The sequence below is a fragment of the Notothenia rossii genome (genome assembly GCF_949606895.1).
Source record: "Notothenia rossii genome assembly, chromosome: 6".
In the NCBI taxonomy this organism is placed as follows: Eukaryota; Metazoa; Chordata; class Actinopteri; order Perciformes; family Nototheniidae; genus Notothenia; species Notothenia rossii.
In genome coordinates, this window is record NC_136909.1 from 79,115,720 (window position 1) to 79,134,337 (window position 18,618).

General features: G+C 39.6%; 1 protein-coding gene across 2 annotated transcripts in view; it reads right to left on the reverse strand.

Annotated features, from left to right (window-relative positions):
* The window catches only part of LOC307043085 (equilibrative nucleoside transporter 1-like), a 39,077-nt gene extending 22,327 nt beyond the window's left edge, over positions 1-16,750 (reverse strand). Inside the window, exon 1 of one of the 2 annotated variants that reach the window (XM_079687318.1) lies at positions 16,600-16,750. The gene's annotated coding sequence lies outside the window, so the exon portion shown is untranslated. Of the gene's footprint in view, positions 1-660; positions 791-16,599 lie in introns of those variants that run through there. The other variant, XM_079687317.1, reaches the window with a different exon arrangement.
* Positions 16,751-18,618: the final 1,868 nt, after the last annotated feature.

Below are 18,618 nucleotides of genomic sequence, written 5' to 3' on the forward strand. Positions count from 1 at the left end.
CAGAAAGTGCAATATTTAGGGCTCTTATTTCAAATATTCAAAATATCATAACAATTTGAACTGTATCCACTAAGAGCAATGGCTCAGGGTGACAATTCGAGGAAATGATCTCGTTTGCTGGGGGTAGAAAATAAAACGAAATCAAAGGAATATTATAAAAAATAAATATTATAGCTGCTGTTTGTTATTTAAAATACAGCGAATGAACAGTATATTTGGTCACGTATTTCACGTTAAGCCGCTATCTAGCCAACAACATTGTCACCCTTAAACTAGTAAACATTATTTCACTAAACTGCCCGGTTATACAGTCCATGGACGCACCATGCTTGAAGTTGGCGCTTAATGTCATTCCCTGCGTCCGTCAACAAAGGAGGCATGCTTCCAGCACCAAAACACAAGGCACATGTGTCTTCATGTAAGCGTCCAGGACAGTAAAACACATACAAACGTTACACGGAATCGTATTATTGAACAAAACAAACACGAATAAAGGCTGAATTCAACCCGAAACGAGTCATGTTAACGTTGTTTTAACAGCAAAATCGAGCGTTTTGAATGAAAGCAGCCACCATTCTTCACGGATAAAGGTTATAAATGACGGTCAGTTAGGTTTAGTTAGTTAACACTGTGTTAAATTGTCATAGTGAGATGTCCTACCTTATCATTACAGTGTGTGCAGGCGTGTTGTTTCTGATCGAGTCTGTCCTCTCTGATGATCAGCGGACACTACACTACATAGTTACCTTCAGGGACTACTCGGAAAAACTAGACTCCTACCGCAAAAACGAACACCCAACAGTTTTATTTCGGCAATTAAATAAAATATGAATCGTTTAACAAAATTAAGTCAATTACAAATCCTGTACTGAACCATCAATTATATTTTTAGAAAAAAATGGTTATCTTATCCATGCAGTCTATGCGAGCTAGCAACTGATAATAGATATATCATAAGCGGTAACTTCAAGTGTCCTGAATCAACTGTCCTGAACTCGCACATATGAAATCCCGAGTGTCCCTGAAGCAGAATCTGCATCAGAGGATGCGGAGGGAATTTCGTAGTAAGCCTATTTGATGTGCGGAGAAACTAAAATGTCATGACTTCCTTTATGTTTGCCAGTCTTCCTTCTATTTGCCCAATTCTGAAAACGTCTATGGAAATGAATACTGTTCTTATAAACCCATCAACATTGACAATGCGGAAAGGTGCATCAAATGCTGCAAACTATGTCTCTCAGTCAGTTATGAGTTATTGTTAAACACATTTCACATGAAATATCACATTGTGTAAGTACTTTTTTATCATGATATATAGTATTTTCTTGGAAAATCTTTCTTGCTCATTGATTTGCAACATTACAACCAGACATGAACAAAATATGTATAAATACTTTTAATAGGACACAACTTAAATCTTGATATCTGAAGAGATTTGAGAAAAACAGAAAAGAAAACAGCTGGAAGTAATTTGCTGTTCTGAGTTGGATTGCATTTTTGAGAAGTCTCTTCCTGACTCAGCAGGCCATATTTTTGGACCAAGATAAAGCTTATATAAGACCATAACGGCAAACACACTTTTAGTGTAACAGCTAAAAAACTAAATGTCCTCAATAATTTGAAAATAATTGCCTTTTTTTTTTTTTTTGTGTATGTACTTTTTTTATCATGATATATAGTATTTTCGTGGAAAATCTTTCTTGCTCATTGATTTACAACATTACTCACGATATTCATATACAACCAGACATGAACAAAATATGTATAAATACTTTTAATAGGACACAACTTAAATCTTGATATCTGAAGAGATTTGAGAAAAACAGAAAAGAAAACTGCTGGAAGTAATTTGCTGTTCTGAGTTGGATTGCATTTTTGAGAAGTCTCTTCCTGACTCAGCAGGCCATAGTTTTGGACCAAGATAAAGCGTATATAAGTCCATAACTACAAACAGCTAAAAAACTAAATGTCCTCAATAATTGCCTGCTTTTTGAATATTTCCAAAAAAGAACAAAGGGAAATAAGTTCCAAAGTTGCATGATGCAATATCTGATGAAAAGATTCTTGATTTTCTGATATTCACAGAGTTACACTCTCTCGTTTGTGTGTAAACAGGCATGAGGGAGCTGAATTGAAGCTGTGACCTACATCATGTCATTTATCTAGCATTATTCACCCTTAAACACTTAAAACAATGCAAGACAGCATTTGTTTCCAGGCTGAAGGTCAATGATGACAGTCAGGGGCGCCGCCAGGGATTTTGGGCCCCATCTCCAAGATATCACATTGGTTACTTAAACATTTTTTTCTTAATGTTCTAAAATTGTTTGGGCCCCTGTCAGTCACGTGCCCTTAGAATCGTCCTAACTTTTCACCCCCTTATGGCGCCCCTGATGACAGTGCTTAACAGCCTGAGGCATTTATTCAAGGACAAAACAACACAAGCCAAAGATAAGAAAGTCAAAGTGTGCACGAGAGAGCTTGTGTCTGTGTGACTGTGTGAAACCTCACTTTAAACTTTAAGACATCCCACTTACAAAAATAAAGAGTGAATGTTTTTCCTTTATACTAGATGAGGCATGACTTACTCCGGGAAAAAAGTGCATTCAATTGATGCTAATAAGCAACACAATGCCCTGAAGCTGTCTGGAAAGGACAAAGTAAACACGTTACAATGCTCTCCACTGCTTTAGGAGCACGGTTTGTTTTTCTAAGAGTCTGAGGGACATGACGCTAATGTATAATTCCATAACAACACTTTGGTTCGTCTGAACCGCCGTGCGGAGGCGTTGTTTACGGTCTTTTTTTGTGAGTCTGGACACATTAAGCTTTGGTCCCTGCTGTTTGCTCATATAGTCGTGGTAGGTACACAGTCATCCACACCCTGTCTCCCCAAAGGCTAAAAAAAGCCGGCTGTGGTTCAAGACAGAAACCATGTGTGCTAGTTTGGCTCCGTCCTCTCCAACTCAAGCCTGACAGCAGGACTGAGGAACCACTGTCTCTCTCTGCTGGTGAGAAGACACTAAAGTATATCTCATTCCCACCACTGAATCAAACGGATATCTTTATATTCCTGCAGCTGAATATGCCTTAAAACTTCTCCCTCTCTCTCTATTTCTTTAACTTTCTTTCTGGCGTGTGTAGGTAAAATGTGTCAGCAGCTTTTTAGTGCAGCCTTGACTAGGTTTTTCCATGGAGATGAGTAAGACACAATGTAAACCAGAGAAAAACAGAGAGACAGTTAAAGACGGAGACAAGTTAAAGTTATCTACGAGACACGTACGTCATTAGACAACAACAAACACTGAACAATTGAGACATTTAATGGAAGTACAATAAAGATGATGAGGAATGAACTGAAAATAGTGAAAACCGTTTCAACAGGTGCATGTGTGGTAAAGGGCTTTGCCACAAACTGATTTCTATGCAGGGTCGGATCTAGAACAAATCAAATGGGGGGGGGCAATCATTTACCAAGGGGGGGCACACACTGCCATCAACAACCAACACACAAACACCAGCGCAACTTCAATTTAAAAAAACATGCTGTAAAGTCTGTTGTCTTTCACACACATTGCAGGGATGTAGTGCTATTTTAAAGCGCACCTATGATTTGTGCCTACATGCACGGTTGTGGCACGACCACCAAAACAGAAACCTATGGACATAGGCCACCATATAAAAAGTGTGCAAACGTATTTAGTATCCTATCCATGCGAACATGTTTTAGGTGGGGGGTGGACCTAATCTCCTCTAGGAGGGTCTGGGGGCATGCTCCCCCGGGAAGATTTTGTTTTAAATATTGAAGTTAAATGCATCAATCTGATGCATTTTGAGAGCAAAATGAAGAGATCTATGGATAGCCTACATCTCTCAACACCCATGAAACAGAACTGTAAACAGATTTACTTTTTCTTTATGGATATTTTACTAATCACTCCCCTTTTAAACTGTATTCTTGTGTTACTGTCCTAGTATGTCCGTTTTTCATTTATTCAATTATTCTTTAATAACTATATGATCATATAAAAGGTATTCCTCGCAAATACTTGTTTATATAAATGGTGACCAAACCGTTTGAGACCCACTGAGATAACCTACGCTAAAGTTAACTATCTAAACACTGAGAGAGTCCTTACCTCACTGAGCTGAGGTTATACGATTCTCTCAGTCTGACAGGAGAGGACTCTCATCCACCTATGTGTAGAAACAGCTCTTTATTCCGTTAGCATAGCTAGCTAACCAGATGCTAACAACAACATCCACGTTACCGCTCGCGCACTGACAAAATGCGCTCGTGCCACACACACAGAGAGCCAAGCTTGAATGAAACAAAGACACCCAGAAGTAGGCTACTTGTACTGTACTGTATATCATATTATTTTCGATGGCTTTACTGTATAAAAAGTAATAGTGTAACAGATGAACAGATGCCACTGGGCTTAAACCATAGATCTAAACACACAGCCACGTAATAATAACAAAACAAAGGTCGGGGTCATTGGTCAAGCAACACACCAATCAGAGAGCAGCAGTGAGCATACCTCAGGCTGTGTTTCATATGTATAATTTATTTCTGATGTATTTCACACAAAAAAGTTGTAGTGGAAACGTTTTAACTTATATGATTACAAAAAAAAACGGCAAAGTGGCAAGGCGTGCCCACCCTGCGTTGGGGGGGGGGGGGGGGGGGGCACAGTGACTCATTTGGGGGGGCATGGCCCGCGAATGAACCCCCATGACGCCGACCCTGTTTCTATGAGACAACTGTTTAACAATATATGTATCTACCAGTAACACTATCCCGCAAAAGCCAAAAATATATATACGTATATATTTATAGAACGATTTACGTTTGTTTTCCTATACATATACTTCAACTCAAACGATCAGTGCAACTGCAAAGCCCTTTTCATTTTTGTTGCCATGTAACATGTATGCGACATCGGTTACATACATAAGTTATGTAACAAACAAACCTCAAAACAAAAGTATGTCCAAAAAGTCACCATTGATTGTTGGTTCACACGGGACACAAACAGCAGTCTCCTTTGTTTGTTTCACCCATCTATCCCTGACCTCTGCTGTCTTTGTCCCCCTTTTAATCTTTTGACGCTAATGCACCATCACCTTAAATGGTTTGGCCAGTTTGAAGTTAATGTACTTGCAGGATTCCTGCTGTTCTGATTCAGTATCCTCATGGATGATTGCACTTATTGTAAGTCGCTATGGATAAAAGCACCCGCTAAATAAAATGTAATGTACTACTTTAGCTGTACATCACGGTTCACAATACCTTTGGTTACATGCACATTATTGTGGATTACTTTTCTAGGTGTCAGTACAAACAGTGAATGAGTTTAACCTGACCTGATATTAACCACATTCCTTCACAGTAGCTTAAATCACAAGGTATGTGGACTAGGAAAGTTCAATGGCCTCCTTTATGTTGTACAGTTGTATGCATTTCTATTGTCGTCCAGAAAATCTTCTGTAATTGAACTCTTTCACTTCCTGCTGACCCAAGAAAGTTCCCTCTAATGCCATTTATAGAACACAGGTTTATGAGCAAATAAACATCATACATGTCTAATTCGAGGACATCCTGTAAAGTTCGTGGCAAAAGAGGCAAACTTGCGGAGAGGAGGAGGGCATGACATGAATGGACTGGAAGTGGCTTTCTGGCCACATACTGAGATTTAAGAGGACAAAAAGGAATTCCAATGGATGGCCTCTTCAACCCCTAAATGACTCAGGAGACAAAAAGAGAGTCAAGTAAATCCCATTTGTGATTAAGAATTTCAAGGCTTGGCTCCATTAAGGAGGATTAAAGTTTCGGGCTGAAGTGACGAAGACAGGCAAACAAAGAAATAACTCCTGAGGGGGGGCTGGGAGAGAAATCCCTCCTCATCTCTGACCACAAGTTCCCAACAGAGTGCGAGGGTCAGGCTCCAATATGAAATCCTCGTCACGATGGATGACCCACAAATCTGCTGCTGCACAGACAATGAATTCCTCTTGATCCAGTGGTGCATTTAGGGACAAGTGGTACATTTGAAACACTTCATTATAGGATTCACTCCTTAAATCCAGCTACTCAAAATGTGTCCACAAATGCTCTGTGGTGGATTGCAACCATCTCCCCTACATTACAAACATTACACCCTTCATCACTTACAAACCTCCTTTATGCCGAATGTTGAGAAATGCTTATATTGAATGCGCAATCTTATCTCAAATATGAAGCCTTATCAATTGAAGCTAAAGTGTTTACTGCTAGTGGGTTTTATAATGCATCTCTTTATTCATTTAGGATCTTACGTTGGTTAATTATAATGCTCAATTACATTCCTTGTGATTCCCCATTTGCCGTTGTTCATTTTAGTAAGGAGAAAGTGTCATAATTCATTTGATGTAAATGGGAGAAACTAAAGAAGGCCTTGATGCCGGTTCACATCAATCATTTTGGCTAACAGTGAGTGCCAAGTCTTCTTCCAGTGAAAGCTCATAAAATCTAGCAATTATAGAAAGTTCAGATTCGGTTTTATGAGGAGGAGGATTGTGTGAGCGTGCATTCCTCTCAGTTCCACATTGTGGTTGTTTTTTTGCTTGAATTTGACATGCTTGGTAACAGTGTTCTCCTGATGAACGGGGTTGAATCTGGCTCCCTTGAGAAAGTTTGTGTTGAAGGTTAAACCCACACGTTCCCACTCTGGCAGAAAACCACTGCAGTCTTAAGGGGTTGATTTGTGAGTGTCTTATCTTCAGTCCACACCCAATCGTGAGGATGTTTTCCAGCAGATATTAAAGGGGTTGTTTGAAATTCTGTAATGAGGTTGTGCTTATAGTTAGTATATTATCTACAGTATGGCTTTCCCACAGTTTGGAGGAAACAGACTGGAGAAGTAAAGCAAGGCAATGTACTGCTGTGGAGAGGGGCAACAGAATATCTTATTTTAGACATAAAAAGAAAGGCCAACTTACAAAAAACAATATCAGTTTAATTGTTTAATATATTTAGAATATTTCCCCTGCTTTACCTTTCTGTTAGTCTGCCATTTCCAACAAGAAAGCGAAGCAATTTTTTCCATTTATGCTCAAAAACTGTTATTTTACCCTGATTAAACAATCTATCCCTCTGAGAGGTCAGTCCCAACAAGTTTTAAAGTATGGCCTGATCTTTTTAAAAAACGTATTATTAAATCACAAGTCCTTATGCTGAGTTTAACCTTGAACCACCACACCCAACTGCTGTCACTCCCAATTATAGACAAGAACACCACCGTTTAGGTCTGACACTCAACAGAGATGCGAGGTTACCAAAGTAGGAAGTAGGTCTGTACCCAACCCTGATCTGGAGGAGGGGCGGCATCATCGGCTTACACTGAGGCGCACGACTGTAATGGGCTGAATGGCAAGCTTTGCATATTTACTGTGAAATTAATACATCTTCAATTTAAAGATGGATCGGTGCAGGCAATTGTTACTCACTTAAAATGGCGAATGAAAAGTAATTCAAACTGAAACAAATCTTCATTTAAAAATGTGATAACGTTTTTAAAGTACACTTAAAGTTAAAATATAAAGCAGTACTAAGCCCTTGTTGCACATTGCTGAGCTAACTAGCTTAAGAAAAGCAGATGCACACTTTTCACTTACTTATTTAATTGAGTCTACAACTTAATCTTGTCACCCTTAAAACCCTTTCCACTGTTGTGTGCAATGAATTGTAACAAAAAAGGGCATCAATTGCAATAAGGTCTTAAAGGTCCCATGTCATGGCCATTTCCACTGATCATAATTCCATTGTTGAGGTCTACTAGAATAGATTTATATTGTGCAATTTTCCAAACTCAAATTGGTTTCTCATACAGCATCTCTGTAAACTACGTGTATTCACTGAATTTCACTCTCTGCCTTTAACGGCTCGTTGTGGCTCCAATAGCTCCAGCCCCCACCCTCCCTGTGAGCACAGTGTGCTCTGATTGGTCAGGACGTTGTGAATCACGCTGAGCTCCATGGAGGTGTGGTTTCCTTGTTTAGCGACAGCGAAACACAGCCAAACTCACCCTGAGCACACACAAAGTCACAGCCGAAGTAAAAACAATAAGTGTGGCTTGATATTGAGTAAGAAAAAGGTTGATAAACGCTGTGAGAATGGGTCTGCAGAGAGAATTTCGGCGCGATCCCAACTGTCTGTTATCAGCCTGCAGCCAGCGAGGAGAGATCAGCAGAGCTGCCTGCACTGAGTGTGTGTGTGAGGAAGTCCGTGGATTGGTCAATTTGGACCAATCAGCGGGGGCTTAACGTAACGGCTCCGCGGACATAACGTAACGGCTCCACGGATAGGTCCATTTGGTTCCGGGTAACGTATGACATCATGCGGTACCCGGAAGAATCAATGGACAGTGATGTATCTCCAACGAGGCGTTTTGGGGAGGTCTTTTCTGTGTTAGAGTTTTACTCGCTACAGGGTGTACTTTGAGGGTTTTGACTCTGCAGACCGTTTACATGCCGAAAAACCTTCATAACACACAAGGGGACGGGTAATAACCGGAAAACCATGACATGGAACCTTTAAGTTAAGTTGCGGCTAAATCTATGGGCAAAAAAAACATGTGTAACTCAAAATTGTTTCGCAAAATCTTGCAAGATGGATGCAACCCAATACCAATACTGTACCAAAGAATTGCACAGACTTATTTCTCCTTTTTTAAGTTTGTATTCTTCATATAATATTTACTGAAGTATTTTTTAAACCCTTTTATGCACACTTCTTTTGTCCTGGCTGGCAGATCCTTAACTTAATTAGCATAAAATAACACAAATACGACGCTGTTGTTTATCATGGTATAATCTGTACTTACATTGTTGTTCAGGGGATTTATGTCCTTTCATTCCTTTGCATTAGCGCACACTACATTTATGAATTACAATACAGCTATACAGTTGGGTGTACGCACATGCAATCAGATGTATTTGTTTTCTTTTGTATGCATGTACATTATGTTCCCCCCGTACATACGTCTGTTACATCAATTCAGGAAATGAGAATTCCCTTCCGACCGACTCAGCTGTTTAAATAATCCTCTGTAGGCTGAGTTTCGCAGTCGGACGTCTATAGATCTCCTTTCCTCTGCAGTGATTTCTCTCTTTTTCAAAGATCATCTTTAAAAGTCCTCACGCTGACCCATCCCTTTATCTTATCAGGAGCTGTCAGCCATCCTGTTGGCCTATCCTGATATGGAAAGTAATTAAACATGGGTAACTGAGGGCAAGGTCTTATTTTTTTAAGATTTTTGGAGTGTTGCCATTGCCATATTTTCTATTGTCTGGTTAGGTGACGTCCATTAAACATCCTGCTTGCCCAATTGAAATTCATTACTCAATTGTTCTCTCTATTGTTGCGTGAGAATTTCCCAGTCTTACTGACACCGGCTAATTAAACCTTGATTATTTCCAAACCACACCTCTTGTTTGCTTGACTCTCTGGACCCAGGAGGCCATCTGCTGAAACCATTAGATCGTACTCCATGGTAACATTGTTTAAGAGAACTCGTGCAAAAATGAAGAAGTTTGATGATACTTATTACAATTTATGGAAGGTGGTTGTGATGATTAACCAATGACTTCAGGATATTTATACAGACTTAACTCCAATTCTCCATTGCTTGCTTTCTGTCTATGTTCAAGAGGAAGGGGAAGACTGTTCCTAGAAATCCTGTTTCTGCTGGATTACTTTTCAATGACGTGAGCACAAGTGAAATAGAGGAAACAGAAAATACATCTCGTTGGCAAAAATAAATGAAGCAGCTGCTGTGAAGTAACTTTAAGCTTTAGAAACATAATATAGGGATTTTTTGACGGCAGTTGGTGACATGAAAAACTGTCGTTTGACAGGTGCAAGTACAGTAAAAGACGACTGAAGGAAGTGCCAATCACTAAATGTGCGATTACACCTTTCAGTCCTGAAAGAGGTCTTATCAGCCAACATAAAGGAAAACACCTGGTGGAAGACAGCTGTGAATAAAAAGAACATGTATTATATAAGTGCACTTATTTTACAATATTCTGAGTTTGAAGCCCCTTGTTTCTGAGATAAAGTAATTTCAATAACTGTCACAAGAGCCCTCCGTTGCATGCAGAGTGCATAGTAGTCTGACACATATGATTAAGTGAGATGCATCTGCCATATGCATGTCCCAACAACTGCGTGTGAAATGTGTCAGTTGCCTCAATATCATTCAGGGAACGGGTTCAATTTCACATGTCTAGTGTGAGAGATCCAGTAGTCCCATTATCATATTACCATGAATATTAATGGAGGACTAAATATTACATTTTAATGAGCAAATGTATTCAGAGCTAACGAGAACTGAGCAATAAAGTATGAGACCAGAATATGAATACAGGCCTTTTATACAACACTCACTTACACGCTATTGAGTGTGTGTAAATAAAAGCATGCTGCATATTATGTAGGAATATACATTTGATTTTATGTTTTATTTTTACTTTAGATTTATTTATTTAGTAATCTGTTTTTCCAAAATGTAAAAAACGTTCATATTAAAAGGTGGGGTAGGTAATTTTGGAGAAACCAGCTCGAGTGCGCTGGAATTTGAAAATACACAGCCGGAACAAATCTGCCACTTCCTTACAGAGCCCCTCCTCCAACACACACGAACGCGCACATGACCAATGAGGGCACGAGATAAGTTTGTGCACAGATGGAAGGCTGACAGGCAGGTAGGCCATCCAGTTATTTTAGCCGGGCCGGCTCAGATGATTGGTCGTGCTTTTTACAGCGCTACGGCTTCCACAGATGAGATGTTTTTATGGATAGCACTTCAGATATTCATTGCTATCGGGATGTTAAGAGCATTCCATGGAATATAACAAAAAGTGTATCTCGAGCCGGTTTCTCAAACTTACCTACCCCACCTTTAAGCATCAAATAAATACTTATTAATATACACTTTACTATAAAATATGTTTGCCTCCTCATACATTAAGAGTTGATTTAAAGTGAAATCACTCCATTTAAATCACAGTGTTATTGTTTACACAGCTCTGTTTTTAGCACTCTGCACCTTCATTACACAACACAATGAAAGGTGAAACCTCCGTTTACACATTGAGACCTGGCAGTGGTTGCTTTTTCCAGATAACAATTAACAGAATAGCAGACTAGTCTAACAATACTGCAGGCAGCAGGATGTCACTTAATGTGTTTCTGTTTTGTTTACGTGACACGTCTTTGAGTAAGGTCACACATTCAGATTAAAGTAACACTTTAAAGTTGAAATGTTAAACATGATTGCCACTGTGGGGCAAATATGTGTAACAATGATCAACCAGCACTAAGACACACTTCACACATACGGGAGTGATGTGGGACATGCAGACTGCATATATATTGAGATATTTACACATATCAGTGCAATATGCAGTAAAAGGTAGCGGCAGGGGTAAGAGAAAAAAGAAAGCAGCAAGCTGAACATGAAACGGAAAAACTATGTAAAACACTTATTTTAAGTAGGAAATACATTTGTTTGTTTTGTATGTATTTAAAGTTACATAAAATTCTCTTTATAATTGAGAGCCTTAAGAGATTTTTTCCCATTTGTATTAGTCTGACACTCAGAAAGTATACTTAAGTACTGTATGATTTAAACAGTTAATAATAGCTACCAAATGTCGTATGTGAAATCTTTATCCATTGATCATTTAATCTACTGTACTATATATATACACAAATTTACAATATTAACATGTCATCCGGTTGAAGAAATGTCTAAATATCTGAAAAGACTAACCACAAATGGAATTAAACATAGCAGAGAGTAAAGCCCGCCCTGACTTCTAACAACCACCATGACTAAACTAAAGTGAAGTTGTGGTCGTCTACAAAAAGCAGACAGGCTAAGTTGAGTAATGCCATCTGAATTGACAAAAACACAGACCTCAGAAAGAGGGTGTAAATGCGTGTGTTTGCTGTTCCTTCAAAAATGTTACTCAAATGTAGTTTTAGACTATGACTTAAGATAATTTCCTCTCCTGAATGTAAAAGTAGCTCAACCAGTCATGGCAATGTTTGTTTTTCCATCTGCTTAATTAAATTGATTATTGCAAAGTGCTTCTTTGAAAAGAAAATGTTTTAATGAACTTTCTGTGTTGTCTTGACTCCTTATCACACAGTATATATCTCCCAGTAACATCTCCATCAAAAATCATCAACACCATGGTTTTGCTTTTTGGAAATCTACACCAATGTCAACCTCATCAATCATGCGCTTGCCAAAACAATCCTCAGCCAACAAGTGCCATTTTGATCTTCAATCCTCACGCTGATCTTGAAATGATCAAATCACAGACCGTATCCCAGACGAGTTAAGCTACACGTTTAGCAACATCCTCACAACACAGATGTCATCAAACACGACAAGCTCTAAACTTTGGCACCACAATGACAAATATCAAAACCAAGAAAAGGAACAAGGCGTAGCTTATATTAGCTTTGACTTTTGAGGAGTAAAAAAAACAGAGGTTGCCACAGCACCAGCTCTGGGAATAACTTTCCTGATTTACGTCCAAAGCAAATGCTGAGTGCAGGAAATAGTATGACCTTTATGTTATGAGGTGAGGGTGGTCGGCATGGGCATGTAGTGTTACAGGCATTTAACAACTGTTACCATGACCTTTCCCTAAACTTAACAATACCACATTCCACACACAGATATTATAGTAAAATGCTTTGTTGATATTGGAATTATTTTCTCATCCTTTCATCTATTTGAGAGAAGTGCTGCTGCGTATCAAGCACCGTCAGTATCAATCACGGATTTAAAAACATCTGGAAATCCATGGCAAATGTCTTCATGTTCAATTGAATCTCATAATATTCACACTGAAGCTAACATACAGTATACCTCCTGCAAAACACATGCAGACAGATTAAAGAGGCCTCTCTATTATTATTATCTGTAAATATTTAGGGGGACCATGGATTGGCAGAACAATTGTTTGCTTTCATGGGTACTGTATTTCATTTTTGTGTTTCTTTGCTTGATTGTGTGTAGGTGTTTAACTTTGTAGACGCGAACAGCAACAAACATGAAGCCACAGGCAGAAATGATGATGTCAATGTTATTTGAACGTTTTAAATGGCTAACATGTGTTTCACATTGATCCCAGGGGTTTCCCTGAGCCAACACGGGGAGGTTATATAATCGAGTCCTCTGATGAAGAAAGGCTTTCTACGATTTTTTCCAATCTTTACGACTTTCCCAAATTATTTTATTGTGACATGATGAGCTGCTTTAACTTTACATGTGATGGAAAAAAAATGACTATGTTAAAATGTTGCTGAAAGCCAAACTGACCTCAATCTGCCTCCACCGTGTGTGTGTGTGTGTGTGTGTGTGTGTGTGTGTGTGTGTGTGTGTGCAATATATTTTGTGCAAGATATAAAAACAAACCTAAGCTTATTTACTTATGGAAACTTAATGAAGCCACATTCCAATGTCTTTAAACTGACTCGTAGCAGTACGGTCCAGAATAATTGTGTTCAAAGTATTTTATCTGAGGGATATTTAGATTCCTTATTTTTTCAGAAAACTACAGGAGCTCTTTTAACTTAAACTTCCCAGCCTCCCTCCCTTGCATCATGTGAGAGAACGTGACACTGCCAACTGAACATCAGGTGCACACACACACACACACACACACACACACACACACACACACACACACACACACACACACACACACACACACACACACACACACACACACACACACACACACACACACACACACACACTAAGGCAATCTCCATTATATCCTGCCAAAAATAAATCCAAATACTTTCTGGTTTCAGCCTTTCAAATTGTAGGAGTTTCTCTCCACTCCTTGCTCATGTATATCACTCATAATTGAATATGTATTTGTTTTGGTGAAAATAAGCTATTAAAAAATGTCCTCTTGAGCACTAAGAAATGTTTAAATCAGTCTTATTTATTTTGACATTTTATAGACTGAGCAATTCACCGAATAACAATTCAACAGTCTGCAGTTGTCTACTTTCCCGCTCTTGCTGTTCCCCTAAATAAATCCCCCAGATTCATCAGTATTCATGACGTTGTATATCACAGGGCGTCTGGTTTTAAACACAATGATGCTTTTCATTATCCAATCCTGGTCACATGGTTGCACAAGATTGCATTATAACACTCTACATAGTTATGTGTTGGTACCTTTATATATACAGTCTATGGTTGGTACCCCTGCCTGCTTTTCATAGGAGCTTCTTATTATGGTCATTTAGTTGTCTTGAGACCAAGGGTTTGGTGTGACATCGGGTGATTGAGAGAGCTGTAAAAAGGATCAGCATACTGTGGTTGAGGTGGAGGCGTTCAATGTCCTGCTCCAAGGCACTTCATTAGGAAACATGGTGTCCTACGTCTAGTCTGTGACCTCAGTTATATTTCAAGTTCTATCCTTTTTATTTCTCAGATTAATGTTTGAGCTCCGTCATGGCTGAGAAGTGTGTCAGTGCGTCATCAGGGTGAAAGGGTATTGGCTTGTAAACTTCAGATTTAAAACAGAAAGCTTAAAAAAAAAAAAGATTTGGATTCAGAAGCGGGAAGGGCCTGATAAAAAGATGCCGTTTGTTTGTTCATTACAGGAAATGTCGAACCATTGTGGCGACTAAAAGTGAGGATATATCAGGCTTTGACTTTGACCATTTCTCTGTATTGAGTCCATACACTTGATGGATTATTTTGTATGAAAAAAGGTAAACATTCAAATGGATCTGTTTTCTAGATAGAGAGAATGTATTTATATATTTTAAATATCACGCTGGCACTTTAACTTACAATTGAAAACAATAAAATATCCGTAAGGTCTTGATTTGACAGTCCCAAACCCAAATATGTTTAGTTTGAAATTACTGAAAACATTGAAAAGCTGAAAACAGCATTTTCTTCCAATCTTGAATGATTGCGGCTCTAGAAACTAGTATGGTATTTCAGCACTAGCGACACAAGCAGCTTGATTCTTGGCTGAGCATCTTGAACTTTCTCCTCTTTACATGCCTAACGCTGCTCGCTGCATGTGACAACTGACATGCAGCTTATCACTGTGAGAATAGCAGCCTTTTCAAAGCTCCTTCAAAGTTATCAAACATACTTCACCAACATTGTATCAAGCCCACTGAGGAAAATGTGTGTGTGTATGTGTGCACTGGAAACAGAGTTGTACCAAGTGTTTTCTTGGTACAGTAGTGGTTTTTAGCTCAATGGGGTCTTTTCTTGGATCTCTTTCATGCTCCCCCCCTCTGTGAGGTGTGTGAGTTTGTGTGTGTGAGGACGATCTATATTCTCACACTCTCGCCTGCTGTGATGCCTTAACTCAGACTGTGTACAAGTCTTAACCTCTGGCTCTCAACAACTTTGAGTCCAACGCGAGGTCAGCTTTTAACTTCCTCTGCAGCTACAACAACATGCAGACTGGATTACTAACAGAGAAAGAGAGAGAGAGATATTCCTGGTCTTAATATAGAGTAGCATACTCTCTGATATCACGTATCAAATGTAGCTATCAGCAAATGCCCTTGGACTCAAATCAGACACTATATATATAATATCGAAGCAAGTGCGGTCTGTGAAGCATGTCCTGCAAAGAGGTCAGGTCCACAGAGCTGAGCACTCTGTAAAGCCCTGAGTGTGGTTTTGTTTAAGCAACAAGAACACAATTGGTATTATGTTGATAAAGAAAAGACCTCATGACTAATGACTCAAGTCACTCACCTGACCTTTTTAATCCTCCTGTCGTGTTATTCTTTCCCCTTACTTTGGTGTTCCCGGTCAAATTTGACTGGTCTGTTTTAACTTCTCTTACAGTAAAACAAAAAACATGAATCATGTCAAATTGTATTTAACATCCTTTTAAGCTGTAAACAATGTCTCAGACTACTGGTTTACATGACTGCAATAAATATACAAAGAATAGACACTGAAAATGTTTTCCAATATTGACATTTGGTTGGTTGTGGGTGTGTAACCTACTATCTGATGGAAGAAGAACATAATCTAGGGTCACTTCCTATGGCGGTCAAACACCATGTAGGGGTAACAAAGTTGACCAAACCAATCATAATTAAATAAAAGTAGTGACCAGCATTGTATATATTCAGATGCCTACTGTGGAGGAAATTACAAGGCCCTGAAGCAATAAAATGTACTGTGTGAATGTACTTCTCTCACCTCTGACGGTCAGATTTGACCAACACTTCCAGGAGCTATGGGGGACGTTATGCTCCAGTCACGTCCCAAATCAACGCACTGCGACTTGGTGACCATTTGACCTTGTCACCATTTCACCTGGAGTTCCAACAACTGCACACAATCGGCTCAAACTGAACATCTGCATTAGCCTAGCAGCATAGCAACGTGCTTTTTGTTGACATGCATACGCGCTGTCTCCCCCCCCCCCCCCCGCCCCTCGGGCTCTGTATTTTTGGCAGGCTGTGTCAGCAGTATGCACACACCGTCTATCAGCGACGCATGAGAAGCACACACTTGTCACACTTACCCTCACACAACCGGCCTGCGATGCCCTCACATTGGAGCAGCACGTAGCTTCGGAGGCAACGACGCTCATGCATTCATTCAGTCCGTTTTTATCGAGGTCCGCAGTCCTGCAGCTGGCACCCGGAGAGCAGCAGGGGGGAGGGGGGGTCTCTGTGACTGGTCCAGATTCCGACAAATAGCAGGCCAGCTGGTTACTTTGGGGGTTTTAATTTTTACACATAAACCAGCAGATTATAATCCTTTGCACCGTGCGCCAGAGCAGCCAAACACTGGGGGAGAGAGGGCATGGGCATGTCAATAGCTCTTTATTATAACTACACTGGTTCTTTGACAACAATATTAAACACAGCCCAGGTAACGCAACAGGGGCGTAACTATGATAGTATGGGACTATGGGACTCCACCATCTGTCACAAACACCTGAGGAGTCGACCATCACCTACTCATTCATTTATTGATGAAGCATTCAGCTCTATAATATCATTTGGAAGCACTATGTTTTGTGCAGAGTGCAAGCCTTTCAGGGTGGACAGTTTGTGCATTAAGCTCATCACTAAAATACAGGTGCACCCTGCAAAGTGCTACCTGTTGTTGTGTTCAGGAAACAAAAAAACGTTGATTGTATGTGAATATTGAAAAGAAACTGTCTTGTGACACAAGGGCTGGGAGTGCCCATACCTAGCCATGGACACGGTTGGATTATTCCCTATTTGGTATGAGAAAGAAAACACATGAAAATGTTGTCAGTAAACATGTTGCAGGCATGTTCTGTATAGACTTTTTGTGATTACTAAACATGTTTCCTCATAGGGTGCACACACTTGATCCGGATGGTTTAATGTTCACTAAAAAGTTAGGCCTATATTTATTTCTCCTATAGAGAAATGTACTATCTGTAAAGGACGAGTGTGCAGAGGATATGTGAGGAAACAACTGTGTTGGAAACCTTTCCTCAGCAACAACTGCAACAACAGCTGGGTCCGTCACTCTCAATGCTTTTAATAGCAGCCCACCATGTGATTTATAAATACTGGGATTAGCAATAGAAAGTAAACAATTAGGAAATATCATCTGGTCTTCCTCAAGATTTCCCACAAAATAAACTGTCTTTGAATTTACAGATTCTGCAACATCCTCAGATGCTCTGCAAATAAAAAAACGTTTTCTTTTTCTTCTAAACCTTAATATAACGATTAGGTTTGTAGGAACCAAACACTGAAAAATTGAAAATACAAATTCACAGTCTCTCTCCAGCACAGACCTCTCTATGTTTTCCATGCATGTTCACTCATCACTTTTCTGATATGTTGTCTTAAATTAAAATCAGTACAGGTTATAAACTAATTTCTTTCCACACTTCATCACTATTTGAGTATCTGACCGATACACTTTAGAATTCATGCACAGTATCTCCTCCCACTCCCACATTTATTTTTCTTGCTTAACACCGTGCTTGTTGGTGTGCATGCTTCAGCCTCTGGAGGATGTCCACCAGATGTTTGCTATCCTCCTCCTCCTCATCAACCCATGAGGACGATACTGTCATATCTCATCCTTCCACCAGAAACTTGGATCATCTCCATCCTCAGCAGGGTGCAGATGGATCCCCCTCAAATTCTTCTACTCCGCTGCAAAGACTTCCCTGTGGGTTGGTGAGTAACTCAATGACCCAGTTATGCAACTGAAGACCAGAGGAATTCCCCACGATTGCCAAGCCCCCAGCTAAATTCTTTGCAGCAACTTGTGAGGGAAGAAATGCTTTTGCACACAGCCCCTCGCCCAATGTGTTAATCTCTGAGACACAGTCTGACCCATATAAAGGAAAATCTGTCCATGTCGCCTTGAGTACATTTCCCATAATTTCATTTCACAGAAGATTAACCTCTCACCCCTTTTTTTCCAGTAAAGTATGGGCAATTTTCTCTAATAGCTACAGTCTGGGTAAAATACAGCTGCAAGTACATTTAGATTAGAATAGTTTTGAACTGTTACAGCTAGTTTAACCCATCATTTAGCAGTG